This window comes from Amia ocellicauda, chromosome 11 (genome assembly GCF_036373705.1).
Source record: "Amia ocellicauda isolate fAmiCal2 chromosome 11, fAmiCal2.hap1, whole genome shotgun sequence".
NCBI classification, from domain to species: Eukaryota; Metazoa; Chordata; class Actinopteri; order Amiiformes; family Amiidae; genus Amia; species Amia ocellicauda.
The window spans coordinates 30,344,794-30,359,417 of record NC_089860.1 but is presented as its reverse complement, the minus strand read 5'-3'; the positions used below and the strand labels follow the sequence as shown (position 1 = coordinate 30,359,417).

Here is a 14,624-nt window from a genome sequence, read left to right as displayed (position 1 = left end):
AACATACAAAACTAGCACATCACATCAATGTGAAATGGCACTCAGGTGGGGAAACACTGAGCTAAAGGATCAGTGTCTGCCAACCAATAAACATAAGATGGGACTATTCCATACATTTCCTGAATTATGAATAGGGAACATATGGGCTCTATATTCCACTTCATAATCCAGACAGCACCCTGAGAGAGGCAGTCTAGCAACTGGGGGAGGGGATTGGGGGAACGATCAGATAATCAGACACCTCATGAAAGGAAGAATAAAGTCCAATGACTTCATCGCCTCTCCCTCCAGGTGGAAACGGATCCCAGCACACTGCCAGGCTGGATGACACTCACATTACCTGCACACCTTCACGGTGCAGGCCGACTCACCTTGGCCCATTTCTCACAGTTTAGAGCACAAAAATACCACTTCAGTTAAGGGGACGTGGGAAAAGGCAACATTCATAAAGTCAAGTCTGCAGATATTTGTCTTATTTTATATTTCTTTGACAGCTAACAAAGAGAGAAACTCTATTAATGTCTATAGTGAAGACACAGTTCATAAATTAGATGGCACCCGAGTACAAGACACCTGCTTGATGTAACAATTAAACAATGTGACATTTTTTAAATATTTAATCTAACTTCGAAAATAGTTCACAATAGTCCTCTTTCTTAGCTTCTTCAGCACACAGTATATTCCATTTTTGTGAATGTTATAATCAGGAACATTCTGTGCCACTAGGATCTCTTCAAGCCCTTCCTCTCTAAATTACTGTTCCTGGTTAACTCGACTAACATATCTGGTATTCTGTGTTAGGTATACCCCCTGACATCCAAGGTAAGAGAGTCTATAAATGGGAGACGGCAAGGCCACTCGGTTCATTTCATGACTCTCTGCTCAATCAGTTTTCTCCTCTTAATGAATGGGGACATGAGCACATTTCACATGCGAGTGCCAGATCGAGATCATCGTCACACGAAGAGATTGCAAATGAGGTTTCAAGCCCGTGCATTGCTTCCTCAGCCTAGCCTCAAAACAAAATCTAAGACTGAATGGCTGAATTTAAAGACAGAAAAATAGAAGCTAATCGATTACTATTACTAGAGTTAATGCAGATTTCTGCCTGGATGCCACTGGTCACTCTGTGATGTTCCTCTGCATTTACTTAGTGTTTGTGTGCAAGCGTGTCATTTAATATAGAAGAGGAAAAGGAACAGCATGTGGGAAATCAGGAATGATTCATAAAAGCTCACAGCACATACATCATCTTCCCCTGTTTCTATAACCTGTACAGAGCAAAGAGAAAAATCAATGTGGGGGGAAAGAAAAATCAAACACACAACAAAAAAAACATGTAAACCGCGTACTTTTGCGTAATCAGTGCTGGTAACACCCACACAATCAGTGGTAAACACAGTTTGCGGTGAGAATTGAGATGCGTCTCATTTGGTAATCAAGGGAGCATTCCAGACCGGAGAGCGCTCTGAAAAGGCACACTGAGGCTCTGCCACTGAACCATTACCTAATTAACAACTCGCTGGAAAGAGGGTGATGTCATTGTTGTCTAGCCGAGAGGCTCAGCAGCCTGCGTGGACAGAGGCACTGTGAGACCCTTGGAGGTGGGAGTGTAAACAGCAGCCTGTGTACCAGTCCAAAGGTTCTGATTACACTGCAGAGAAAGGACCCGCAGCCAGGAAGCAGTGCCTGAGTAATGAGAGCGACGCAAGACACAATTCACCTCCTGCCAAGAGTCCTGCAGGAAGTTGCATTTGAACAAGGAGTCAATTATAATGATAATTACAGGAACACCTATGGCAAAATCAGAATTACCTCTAGTGAGAGCCATAACAAGTGCAGTTATATGGGAGTGTATTGAATATATTACTAGTCTCTTCGAGCTCTCCTTGCCTGAAAGTGGATTTCTTGGAGATCACATAATGCAAGCAAATTCGCATTAGTCATAAATCAAGCCCTTGGGCGATGTTAAATGAAGGGACCACTAATCCCTCTAAAAATATATAAATTGCCTATGGTACTTGTGTGCTACTTAAGGGTGGCAGTATAAATATCTGCCCCAGATTAGGGCTGTACAATGGTGACAACCTCTTCGATTGCTTTCTATATTCATCCCTGCAGGACTCTTCACACAGAGTGTAGAAGCAACCCCCAAAATAATGTGCTCAGTGCTACAGGGTGACTGGCCTACCTCAGCACTAATTTGATGTAAAACAACAAATAAAGCAAGACTCACTCAAGCTCTCTTTCCTGTAAAGAGGGAATTGTCACACTGTAGGCAAAAGCAGTAATTAATGTCAAGAATGTACAGCCATCTGTTTGTGGTTTTGGTGTTATTTCAATCCTGAGACATTCAACAGAATTATCTCATGCTGTTACTGGCTCCCTAGACTGTCCTAATCCCATAATAAAATGGCCATGGTACAGGATTGTGTGCAGGCAAGTTGCCAGGTTACTCAAATTTGCCATATTTACACATCAGCTTGGTCTTCAATTGGCATAGAAAGATACTTTTATCACCCATTTATTCAAATTTAACATGAAACATCTGTAGCTGCAAACCAAAGAAAACTGGCCACATCAAATGGTCAGAATTGTATCTTAAACTTCCTGTCTCATGCAATTTTCTCACTCATACCATTAGCGATTAACTGCAGATCAATTCTTCTTTGAATGTGCTGCTTGTCTGAGAATGAAAAGAGACGGGCCTGTCTTTGAAGCCACAGTCAATGATATTAATGAGGCAGATCCAGATATCTGAGAAGGGTAGGATGCCATTCATACCAAACTCTGTCGTCTCCATGCTGCCCTTGGCAACCTGCTGAATGTCCTCATGATGGCGGCAAATATGATTTAAGCCTCCCCATGCCAAGGTCCAACCCTTTAGACTTCAAAACAATGACAGAATGCATTTCAGGAACTGAAATTGATGGGGGTGGTAGGAGAGAAAGCAAGGGAAGGAGGCTAAATGACACAGGCTTCTCATTTTGTTCCCCTTTCAGGATTTTCATTTGTTCAGGTCCCTGTGGGTTAAAAACACAGACACTGAACTCCTGCTTCTCCAGATGTGAGAGATAATTCGGTCAGTTGCTTAATTAGTTACACTTGCAGAGCTAGACAGCTAATTAGTTTCTCTCACAGTGATGCTATAAAATAAATGAATTGTGATGTACCCCTCATTGTAAACATTAAACATTTAATAAAAATAAAAAAATGCACGTAATTAATGCCGATGAGCCCCAATTCATAGGTAATGTCTTTTGGACCACACCCTGTTCCCCAGATCTGACCTTAAATCGAGACTAAGAGGTTGGAAATGGTTTCGTGAATTTACTCCATAATTCATATACAGTGGGTGCCTTGGCCTGATTTGTTGAATGAAGAGCTGCTGCATCAGCCTCAACTTCAGGTGCCATCATGCAGGTGCTGCACTGTGCAAACACATCTTCATTATCATTAGACATGCCTCATATCAAGCCAATTCTGCTAAAGGACCAGCAACAGTAATCACCTTCTGAAGGGGGGCGGGGGGTACTCTAACTTATAGATTTATAGATGCTTCAAGTTTAATCAAGTGGAACCTACTACCAGTATTTATGTCAGGAAAATGACAACTCAGACAAGTATCCCATCTAACATCCAGTTAGTTTATTTACAAAATGGTTGTAATTCATTGGAATCTACTTGAAATGGTACAGTTTATCTTGGCAATGAATTCACCACATGTACTGAAATTTACACAGTGCAAAGAACGCATGGAGGTCAAGTGTTCATTTGTAACAGAACCGAAGTGCTCCTGAACGCACTCTGCAGCTGACCAGTTACGTTATCTCCGTGGTAAGTAAAGACACTACAGCTACATGGAATAGGAGATTTTATGCATTTATTTTCCTTAAGGTAAACACACAGGATTTCCATCCATGTCGAGAGTCAGGCAAGTATATAGTGAATTTCAATGCAGGACCCAAAAAAAAACAATCTCCATGAAGGTCAGAGGGTATACACCTAAACTTGGAGACCATCACAGCTTGAGTATGCATTTAAAACAAATAAATGGGTTTGACAACTAAATACAAATTTCTCAGGGTTAGGATTTCAGAGCATAAACGTGGTGAAGGCAAACCTTCCTGCAAGTACTAAATAAGCACCTAATATATAATTTACATGACTCTCTTGACATAATTACACAGTTTCTTAGGTTTATGACCACACCCAATGGAAATAAGATCCACAATTGAGAAACCAAACAATCTGTTCCAGAAAACAAACCACCCATCCAGGGGAAAAGTCCTGCCTTCTCTTAGCCAGTAACCCTTTCCTCCATTAAAACGCACTCAATTTTACAGTACAGCTTAGACAAATTGGCTATTTTAGTAAAACTCTGATGATTATGTGTTCTAAATCCCAGTCTGAATAAGCATTTCTCATTGTAGGATTTATTTACTAACACATAACACAGCAATTCATCAGACACCTACCAAGCCGAGAGATCAAGTCAAGGCAGGCACCTCCTGCAGTACACTAATTAATTAAAACATCCATCGTATGACCTGAATCTTTCCGACAAAGGCGCATCACTGAGTGCAAGAGCTTGGGCTTCCTGAACACTAAAAAAAGTGACCTTGTTATAGAGGCCACCACAGAAGGAGAAACCAGTAAAGCGTAGTGGAATACAACTAAGACGTGTTGGGTGACAGGGAGTACAGTGGATGTCTTGCTCGTTTTTGGGAAGAGATCAGCAAAGCAGCTTCTGCAATTTTAAAGAAGACCTCAGACATCTTGTAAATTAATTAAATTCCTGTATAAGTGCACGCCATTAAATTATTGCAACACCATCTCTGCAGAAGGCTACTTACGCTACTAGCTTTGTGCCATTCTCTGTGTTGTGTTGGTGGATCACGGGCCCTCACAAACTCCCCAAAACTGGCAGTATTCGATATCGGCAGTCGTGGTGCTGTTCACAAAAGAAACCTTGTCATAGCACATGGTCTCTAGTACTAATCAATTTCTGACAGAGGGAAGCCTGTGTCACTTTATGTCTGTAGACTTTCAAAGTCAATGCATTAATGAAAGGATAATCAGTCACATACAGGACTAAGAGCAGTCGTGACTATCACTATTTTATAAAGAACTTCCAGTTTTATTCTACACATGTAGTCATGTAATCAGAAAAGGAAATACTGGTCGGGTATAGGATTGAAAAGGCATGTGGACCCTTAACAGAGGCTCTGCTCTACCATGTGGAACTAACAGGATCAAAGGCACACATTGAAAAAGCAAAAGCATTTTCAGAGGTGTGTCCGAATGCAATGCATTTCCTTCCTAAGCTCACAAAGCAAAGCAGCATGTGGTTCTCAGAAAAATCAACATTATCTTTTGCTTCTCCTCAGTACACGTCTGGTTTCTCAGTCTAAGGCGGTCCTGTGAAACACAAGCGCATGACTAAGCAATCCTGGAGAAATTAAGGGGCAGATGTGTTCAATATTTTTTTGTTGCACACAAAATACTTAAGATGCCCCCCTTTTTCAGTATTATACAGCCACATGAAAGGCAGGGTCTGCCCTTAGCGGTGCTCCTCCTCTAATATTAGAGCCAGTCACCCGATGATCCACTCCCGGCACTGGGGAGTACTGGTTCGCAGAGCCCATCCGGGGTATTTTAAGAAGGGGGTTACAGGATGTGGCTGTGAAGGCCATACTAGACTTCTTTCCTCCATTTCCAGTCAGCCTCTAGGACACAGCTGCCTGGAGCTCAAATTAGGCCACAGTACAAATGCAAGAGGCCTGTGTCACCAGAAACTTGAGGGGAGAGAAAGGGAGAGGAAAAAAAAGGAAGCCTTATAGCTAGAACTGCACTTCCAGTCCAAACCTAATTGGGACTCTGACGTCAGGGAGAAAACTGCATCCGCCTCGAAATGTGTTCCTGTTTTCACAGCTCTTATAAACAACTTTTGTGTCAAAAGCCATTGCACAGTAAACCCGTCTTGCAGTTCCTTTATAAAGGGGCAGCCTGGGATTCTGCGCTGAACCTGGCATTCACAACCTTTGTTGATTCTGATTGCTCATTTCATTACGCAGAACGAAACGTTTCCCAGATTGTCAAATTACATTTCGGTATGTAATGTCAGTGGGAAGTGTTTTGACGGTGGTGCTCCTGCAACTTTCTCTGGCCTGAAATTGAATAAAATAAATTGCATAAAGAAAGAGAAATGTTTGGCTGAGTAATACAAAAATCTTTGGGTGAAACCTCTGAACACAATCTATTCACTATCTTATTACTTTGCTTTCTTTGCTCTACCTTTGCAACCCTGTTTTGGGCATTTTCTGTTTATAACCAAAATTAAATTGAGCGTTAACTTGTTTAATAATACGTATTACTTCAGTGTTTGTTTCAGTGTTAATTGAGCCCAACCTTTGAACATGCTTGCATTCAATCAATATTTTATTAATTGTGCCTTTAAATGTGCATTGCAAACCATCACAAGTGAGAGAAAAAATAAAAATAAAGCAAGCATCAGTGAGGTAGACCAATGTCAGAATTCCCCGCCAGCAGGCCATGCCACAGGACCAGCACTTCAAAAAATATCATAGCTATGGGACTGCTGCCTCAATGAGAACTTAACTACAGCCAAAGAAGGAGGGTTATTGAAGACACAAAAGGAAGAGGAAACACTAGGAGAGAAACTGCAAACGCTGCAAAACTAAGAGAGCCAACAGCAGCAAGAAACCCTTTGCTTGTTTGCTTTTTTGGAATCCTCAGCAGCTTTAATTATGGGCTGACTTACTGCCCGTCAAACGTCATCACACTGCTCAACCAGAGCAAGGGGAAAAATAAATAAATGTAAAGCTGTAGTGGAAGAAGGAGACGCATATTCCTTGTGCTCACATCATTCAACAGCTGAAAACTGTGTTCCCTTTTAGCCCATCAAGGAATGGGGGGGAACAAAAGTATAAAATGGCAGAATTATATTGCTTATCTCAGATAAAGTGCTCACAATTCATATACAGTGTCTCCATCTCACCTACTTTTAATCTTCATATTATAACTAGAAGTGTATAAGAATCGTGCATTGGTTCCGTCAACGTTCACACAAACAACATTTTGTTTTCCTGAAACACTTGCTGAGTGTTAGCCTTCTTTATGGATCCAAGTATCTATCACTCCTCTCAGTTGTCGATCTGCCGTTGTAACCATTCAGCTACTCAAACCAAAGGGAGAGAGCGCGGGGAAGGCTTCAGTACACATTGTTAAAGACATATTATGCTTCATTCCAAGGAACATCAGATATTGCCTGAGGATTGCAAGTGGTAATTAAGCTCATAAATTAAAAAAGAAATAATCTGCATACAGCTACCCTAAAGCAGCAGTAAATTACCATTAAAAAAAGAATACCTCTGGAGCAAAGCAAAGAGAGAAATTAACAAAAGAAACTGTAACATTGATCTCCAAGCCATTCAAATAAAGACCAGGTTTTGTAGAATCGTTATCATGGATGGACTAATGAATTGTCAAACAACATTCACATGTAAAATGTGGAGAAGAATTTGTGTAATTGTGCCGGGCACTGGGTTTCAAATAACAAAATAATGACAAGAGAAGGAGCAAGGGGTTGAGTGAGGGGAGCTGGGTGAGGTACAGTGTAGCTGAGCCAAACTGAATCAAGAGAGAAGCGGTTTTGTATGGGGAAACGGGACTCCGTCACTGACTAACATGTGCTGAGGCCCACTGTAGTTTAAATTAAATAACAATCCTGATCTTCCCAATCAGTTGGCAAACAAACTGTGTCAAACTGCTGCTGTATCCCCTAGGAGTAATTCAGTTGCTATAATGCATCAGTGGCTTCAAGAAGATGACAGTGGAGATTCAGAGCATGCCAACATGCCTCAACGGTGACACAGGCAGCACACTGCAACAAACAGACTGCTGCAGTGCATTAAACACTGCGCTGTTCACATCACACCAGAATGTTCTAGATATGACACCGAAAAGCAGACAAATGTGGGAAAGAAATATTACTGATGTGGCCGAAATCAACTGCTCATACACCCTTAATGTTGATCAAGGCCCATTTTATGTGAGAGGCCTGTTTCAATAGGAAAGCATTGTGTACAAGCTCACCAGCTAATTTCAGAAAAGCTTGGTAAATTTCCAGCTACACAAGTTGTCCAGTCACTGGGATCGGGGAGTGATCATCAGTCACGGCATACCACTCAGGACTATAGTCAGCAAGAGACAGACACCTGATATGTAGCAGAGATGAACTAACCTTTTATTAGATGGGTAATTTCTAATTTTTGCTCTGGAAACACTGAAATACAGTGCAGGCAGGCAGGCAGGCATACGTGTAGCGAAACCCAAGAGGAAAAAAAACTCAAGCTATATCGTTCCACTTGCAAGGCAATTTATTTTCGTCTTTGGATTTCTGTTAAAGTCTCAAAGTTCCATGGGGAGCTGGGTGGAAAAATAATCATAATCAAATATGAGGAACAGAAGGAGAAAATGCAAAAGCAGAATTCTTTCCAAAAAAAAAAAGGATTGGAGAAAAGCAAAAACAAAAAGCTGATTATGATTAAAAATAAGTGAAATGGAATATTGCAGGCTGATAATTAAGTTTTCTTGAATAATTGTGGTTGCGAATACCTATGGGTCGTCTGGATTAAACCATGAGCCTGGAGCACTGGGGGTCTCTTGTGCAGCACGTGTTTAATGGAATAAAAGCAGATAAACGCTGCACAGTAGGGGCCGGCCGACCCTGAAGCAGGCCAGTTAGAAGCGCTCCTCTTCTTCCGTTCCACAGGACGGACAGCCTCCTCCAGTTCGCTCTGAAAGGTCACTATCCGATCACAGTGATTTATACCATCTGCAAGCTTCCACGGGGTTACCAACGCTGACGTGATTCTATTTGTATGCATGAGCAGCACCGGGGATGAAATCACTACTCCATTCCCTTCAACACCCCCCTCTCCACAACCCACTCCCCCAGTACACACACACACACACACACACTGGCTCCCAGCCCCCATCCCCCTCTTCAAGCACGGAGGAAATAGCAAGCTGAAGACATGCAGCTCTGGAAAAATAATAGCATAGCTTAGAACAGTTCTCTCTTCCCCCTCCTTCCCTGCACTAACTCACCCCCACACACACACAACCCCTGCTAATTTCAACATTTCATAGTATTATTATTTTTTTATATATATTTTTTTTAAATACCACCCACTATTCATTGTTTGCACCCCACACACTCCGAGTTGTCTTCCCAGCTCCCTCTCTCCAGACTTCAAACATTGTTTTGTTAGGAACCACTGCTGTATTGTGGAACTCCCAGTTCATTAATTTTATTTTTTCTTTCTTCTCCTTTGAAAATCTGCTTCCCTCCACCCGCCCCCAGAAATCAACCTCACAGTCATGATGCCAGTCCACACGTCGTGAGTCTCTGCAGTTCAGGCATGTGGAAGTTTGACTATTGATTTGACATGCAACGTCCAGCAACAAGTGGGTTTTCGATAGGATGCTGGGGGCTCTGAGGTACAGATGCTCGGTCTGCATTCAGCCTTTTGGATCTGCCACCCGTTAAATGTACCATACCCTTTCACAAGCTGCTGAAAACCCTCCGTTGCAGGCACAGTCAGTCACTATGGTTTTAATGATTTTATTTTTGTTGAGGGAAGTAGAGCCTATCTGCACGGTGTATAAATGAGGTGCTCTAAGCACCAGAATTGCTATTGACTTGCATTGTATATCAGATTAGCTATATTGTGCTCCAGGTTTGGATTCAGAACATGCATTTTAATTTCAAGGAGTTTTAGATTTTTAGTTATTTATGTATTTATTTTAATCAAGCACCCATTAAGAAAATTAAAAGACACAAAATATAAAATAAATGGAACATAATATCACTAAGATCTTATAAATATAATTTAGTTCGAGTGCAATCTTACTGCAAGGTATCTTTTTCTAATTTGGTTCAGTTCAAAAAGCAAACCGCTGAAAGCGGTAGAAAGAAATATAATGCAGTAACCCCTGCGACCCCCCCACCCTCGGGCCTAAATAATTCCAGCACATACTCTGAAAGCAAACTGAAATCTTCAGAGGGAATTAAAGTATTATTTTAACAGTAACTAATTATACACAAAACAAACTTTCCCCATTTTCTCTGATTTTGAAACAAAGCAAAATATAAAAAAAAAGGCTGCAATTCTTTCCCAAAGTCTCTGAAAAGAAATTCCATACTCTTACATATTCAGCTTTTGCAAAAAAAAGAAATAATGGGAAACTAATTAAGTGAAGTAAATAATTAAAATAAATAAATCAGCTTTTTCTCCACAGGAGATTATTTAATTGTAATACTGATCTCACAATCCTTTTACCTGTTTCATTGTCGATCAGGTTCAAACTGGAAAAGCTAAATTGTATTTCCACACAAAAAGAGACAGAATAGGGAGCCAGCTTGAAGATTAGGACTAGGTAGCACATGCAGTGTAAACATATATTATACACACAAACACAGCTGGGCCACAACAGAATGTAATCGTCTTTATGAACTAGCCTTTCTGTGGCAGTGAGCAGTGCGTCTTGGGAGAAGTCCTATCTTGTAAGGTCTTGGTTTCCTGCACAACACAAGTTACAAAGCCAGTAATGTTGTTATTTTACAAAGGACACTGGTGCTCATTTTACTCTTATTATGTAATGTTTCCTACAGGCTGAGCAGTGGAACTGGTGTTGCTCTGAATAACTGTTTTATACGCACTGCTGAGAGTGTCAGAGCAATACACTGTTATACAACAATACACTCTCCTCTTCTGCACCTCATCTTCCTCCTCCTAATGACTTCTGATCCAGTACCTACAGAGGCTGCCATTTCCTGACAAAACACACTGTGTATCTGGATAAATATATTCTCTTTGATAGTGACATACAGATAACAAAATATCACCGCATTTACCAAGATGTGCATAACTATACACCGCATTGGCATTGCCAGTGAATGGGACTTACATAACGTTTCAACTGTTAATGTCTAATAATGCTCCTCGGAGATAATATAACAAAGGATTTTAATAAGCAGCCTGTGCTATATTTGATTTTCTTTTTACAAATAAAGAAGGTCAGACATCTATTCATTTTATAACAATTTTTATTTATTTTTTCTGCCACACAATTTGAAAATAAAATGGTACTTTTTAGCAATACAATACCTGTCAGAATTGCAGAAAACCATTTCTTAGGGACACGAACTGTCGCCTCACCTCACATCTCTGAACACAGCACTATAATGTGGTTTGAATCAAAGTGAGAGACGAAAATATTGATTCCAATCCAGTGATTTCTGGATCTCAGGTTCATGGAAAGAAGAAGGGAAAAAATAAAAGGAAAGTGAAGAGATTGACTAGAGATGTGTGAAATTGGGGCAGAAATCAAGTCTGGGAAGCATGAGCAGCAGAATGCAAATTGCAATGACTGGAGCTGCAAGATACAGCCACAATGTCAGTTTCCCCAAAATGAACAAGAATTTAATCACCAAGGTTATAAAGCAGATAGATTGATTTAACCCTAAAACATCTCCTCTGGTGTTTTTATATACTTTTTTACTATGTCTAAATAACTCCAATGAAGCCTTAGAAATGGCATATGAAATAAGCCTACAGCATTGTAGTTTAAGCGATGTATAATGTCACAGGTTTGCCATGCGTTTGGTCCAACTAACAAACAGCATTTCATCAACTTGCTGTCACTTAAAAATGCAACAAAGCAGTGGGAGAAACAAATAATTTTTGATATTTCTCACACCTTTAGCCAAGGTCTTTAATGTAGAAATATATTTAATAAGCCAATATTTCAAGAGGATGAAAAAACCCAGTTAATGAAAAACACATCAGAGCTGTTTCCACAGATTTCATAAGAACCAGATGCATACACGTCTACACAACAAGAACTGTGTTTACCGTAACTGCTCTCAGTCTGAGAAATACATCAACAAACCCTGTCCTTGGTTCTCCAGCATTGTATAATCGCACAGATGCATTCCTGGAGACACTGGAGTCTTGAAACTCCTCACCAAAACGCATCGGTTAGTTGGGTTTTTCCAATGGTGCAGCTCAGCAATACTTTTTACAGTTGGGGGGGGTGGGTCCATGGCAGGTTCAGAGGATGCCAAGAGTCTCAAAATGAGTGTCTCAAAGTGAATTAAAGTGATCAAGACTTTGAAAAACCATGGCCTATGTTCTATCAACATGTAGTCGCTGAAAGATCTCTCAAAGAATTGAGCACAAGAAGAGAGGTAAGTTTACTTTGGTAACTGGGCAGGAGGAAGTGCAGAAATGTGAGGAACCTGACCGCATGCCCTGCCTGTGCGAGTCAGTGTGATGGACACAGACGAAGGGTTCCCACAGCGCGGGTGGGGCTCAGCTCTGCACACTCCTGACACTCGGCCAAAAAGCTCCCAGCTAACCTCCAAGAGACAGGAAGGAAGCATGAACTTCTGTTGTCCGAAGAGTAAACTTGCGCTCCATACACCGGTATTTAGGGAACAGAGGAGAGCTTGCTGCACAATGCCAGAGGGGTGGTGGTGACCTGTGAACTGCCACGAATTGTCTTGCTTGTGGCCTTGGCTTCAATTTTCATTGACATTGTTTTTTTTTTTTTTTTTCATACATCTCTATGACTGTTTGTAGAAATACTCAAACTTTGGATAATAGTTTGTCCAGTGTAGGTGGAAAGCTAAATTCGGAAGCACAGTGCAGAAGACTTCAAGCAATGCTGGCCAGGTGAGCCTTGACACAATCAGACAAGGACAACACATGAAAACTGACCCATACACACACCACATAAAAACACAGTCACACAATGGATGTTAAAGAAGATGACTTTTCATCCCAAAAAAAAGCCTAATTATTTTACTAACTCAACCAACTGACAATCTAGTCCTAGATTAAACTTTCCTGGCTTCCCTGATGACCTTCTGGCTTCCCCCTGGAGAGTCCCTGGTGTACCTAAACCCCCCTCAGGAAGCAGAGCCTTTGTCAGGGTTATAGCACACAAAACATCCTGAGAGAATAAGGCAAGCCAAACAGGTGTTGACAGTACATGCAGTCGGTCTAATACTTACTCCTTACATATTGACATACAATAAATAATAATGAATTTCGCAGCTAAAGAAACCAAACATGCTTAATAAAATCCCTGGGGGAAGCAGACTTGTTTATAATATATATGAGCACCGAAGGAGTGTATGATGTAGCCTGGATATTTGCATTTCTCATGACTGTATATACAAACAAGTCAGGGCTCATGAAGTACAAGTTGTGTTTACATTATGAAATGCGTGCAACAACAGTATCTTCGCACTGGACCCGTGATGCCCCCCAGGATACCCATGGTGCTGGGTCACACACTGCAACACCCACACACATTCAGCCACCACCTGCTGTTCTGATACAGAGCTCACAAGATCCTGAGTCACAGTGGAGACATGGCACTTCAGTTGCTGAACCTCCTACGGCACATCACCCACGCGTGTTCTACAGCACAAGCTCATCCTCCCACACGCTGGCACCGTGACCATGCCGCAGAATACCTGACACTCCCCTGGCATTACACCAGTCCCAAGCTTAATTAGTCTCAGACTTAAGGGGCCATGTTTTGGTGGGACCGAAGTATGACAACAATGCAGGCTGCCATAAATCATCTGTGAAACAAAACAACAGAAATGGGAAACTGCACACAATCCCAAGACCCTTCTGGGTTTGTTTTCATCCAAGAGGTGTAATGGACTTCCCATCGAACCTTGTTAACGTTGAAATTTCACACTCTTAACGCCATGGCTACTGTGAAGCAAAGCTCATCACGTCTTACATGCTATTTAAGACAATATTAACCATAAGTCACCCAATGCGGTACTGAAGGAGGAGCATAAAGGTACCCAGATAAAAAACGATGTCACGTGTTCTATCATTGTTGGTGTTGGTGTTAACCATGAGTGTGGCTGCTTGTCTACTCTGCATACAAATAAAATGGACCTCTTATGAGCATGGGGCACTTTCAGTCCAGGCCTCCGATGGAATTCAATGGTAATGATTTGATTTGGGATGTCTAGATTGATCGATCTTATATTAAATCTATTTGAATGGCAATGTTGTCCCAGTATTGGTGTCCATAAAAATGTATTTTCATGGTCTTATTTGCTTTAATTAGTGGTTCAAGCTAAATGAACTGCCAGCATGTGTGTCATTCACCTGGGCGTACATGAAACCGGTCCAGAGACTGAACTTGTCATCTGTGCAGCTCATTATACAATCATAAGGGGTGGGGGTGCATTTATTATGAGCCTTGGTAATGCGCAGTGCTTTAAGGACACTGTGAAATAGTCCCCAATTCGTCTGGGAAGAATAGAAGAAGAAAATAATAGCTCGGTCACATGGTTTGTTAGCGCAACAAATGGAGCATTAAAAGCCTACATTTGAAACATTAGGCAACATACAAACAACCAATCTATTGCCTATTCAAACAGACGGGACGGTCTCTTTTCATATTGCTTGGCTTCGAGTACATAAAACCTCTGTTGTCGAAAACCACGCACACACTGTGGCGGGATGGGGCAATAAAACACATCTACATCCTTCAGT

At 41.3% G+C, this 14,624-nt stretch overlaps 1 protein-coding gene across 5 annotated transcripts in view; it reads right to left on the bottom strand.

The window, feature by feature from the left end:
- Positions 1 to 14,624, bottom strand: part of LOC136763404 (MAP7 domain-containing protein 1) — a 56,629-nt gene that overhangs the window by 41,090 nt on the left and 915 nt on the right. The gene's annotated exons all lie outside the window — the stretch shown is intronic.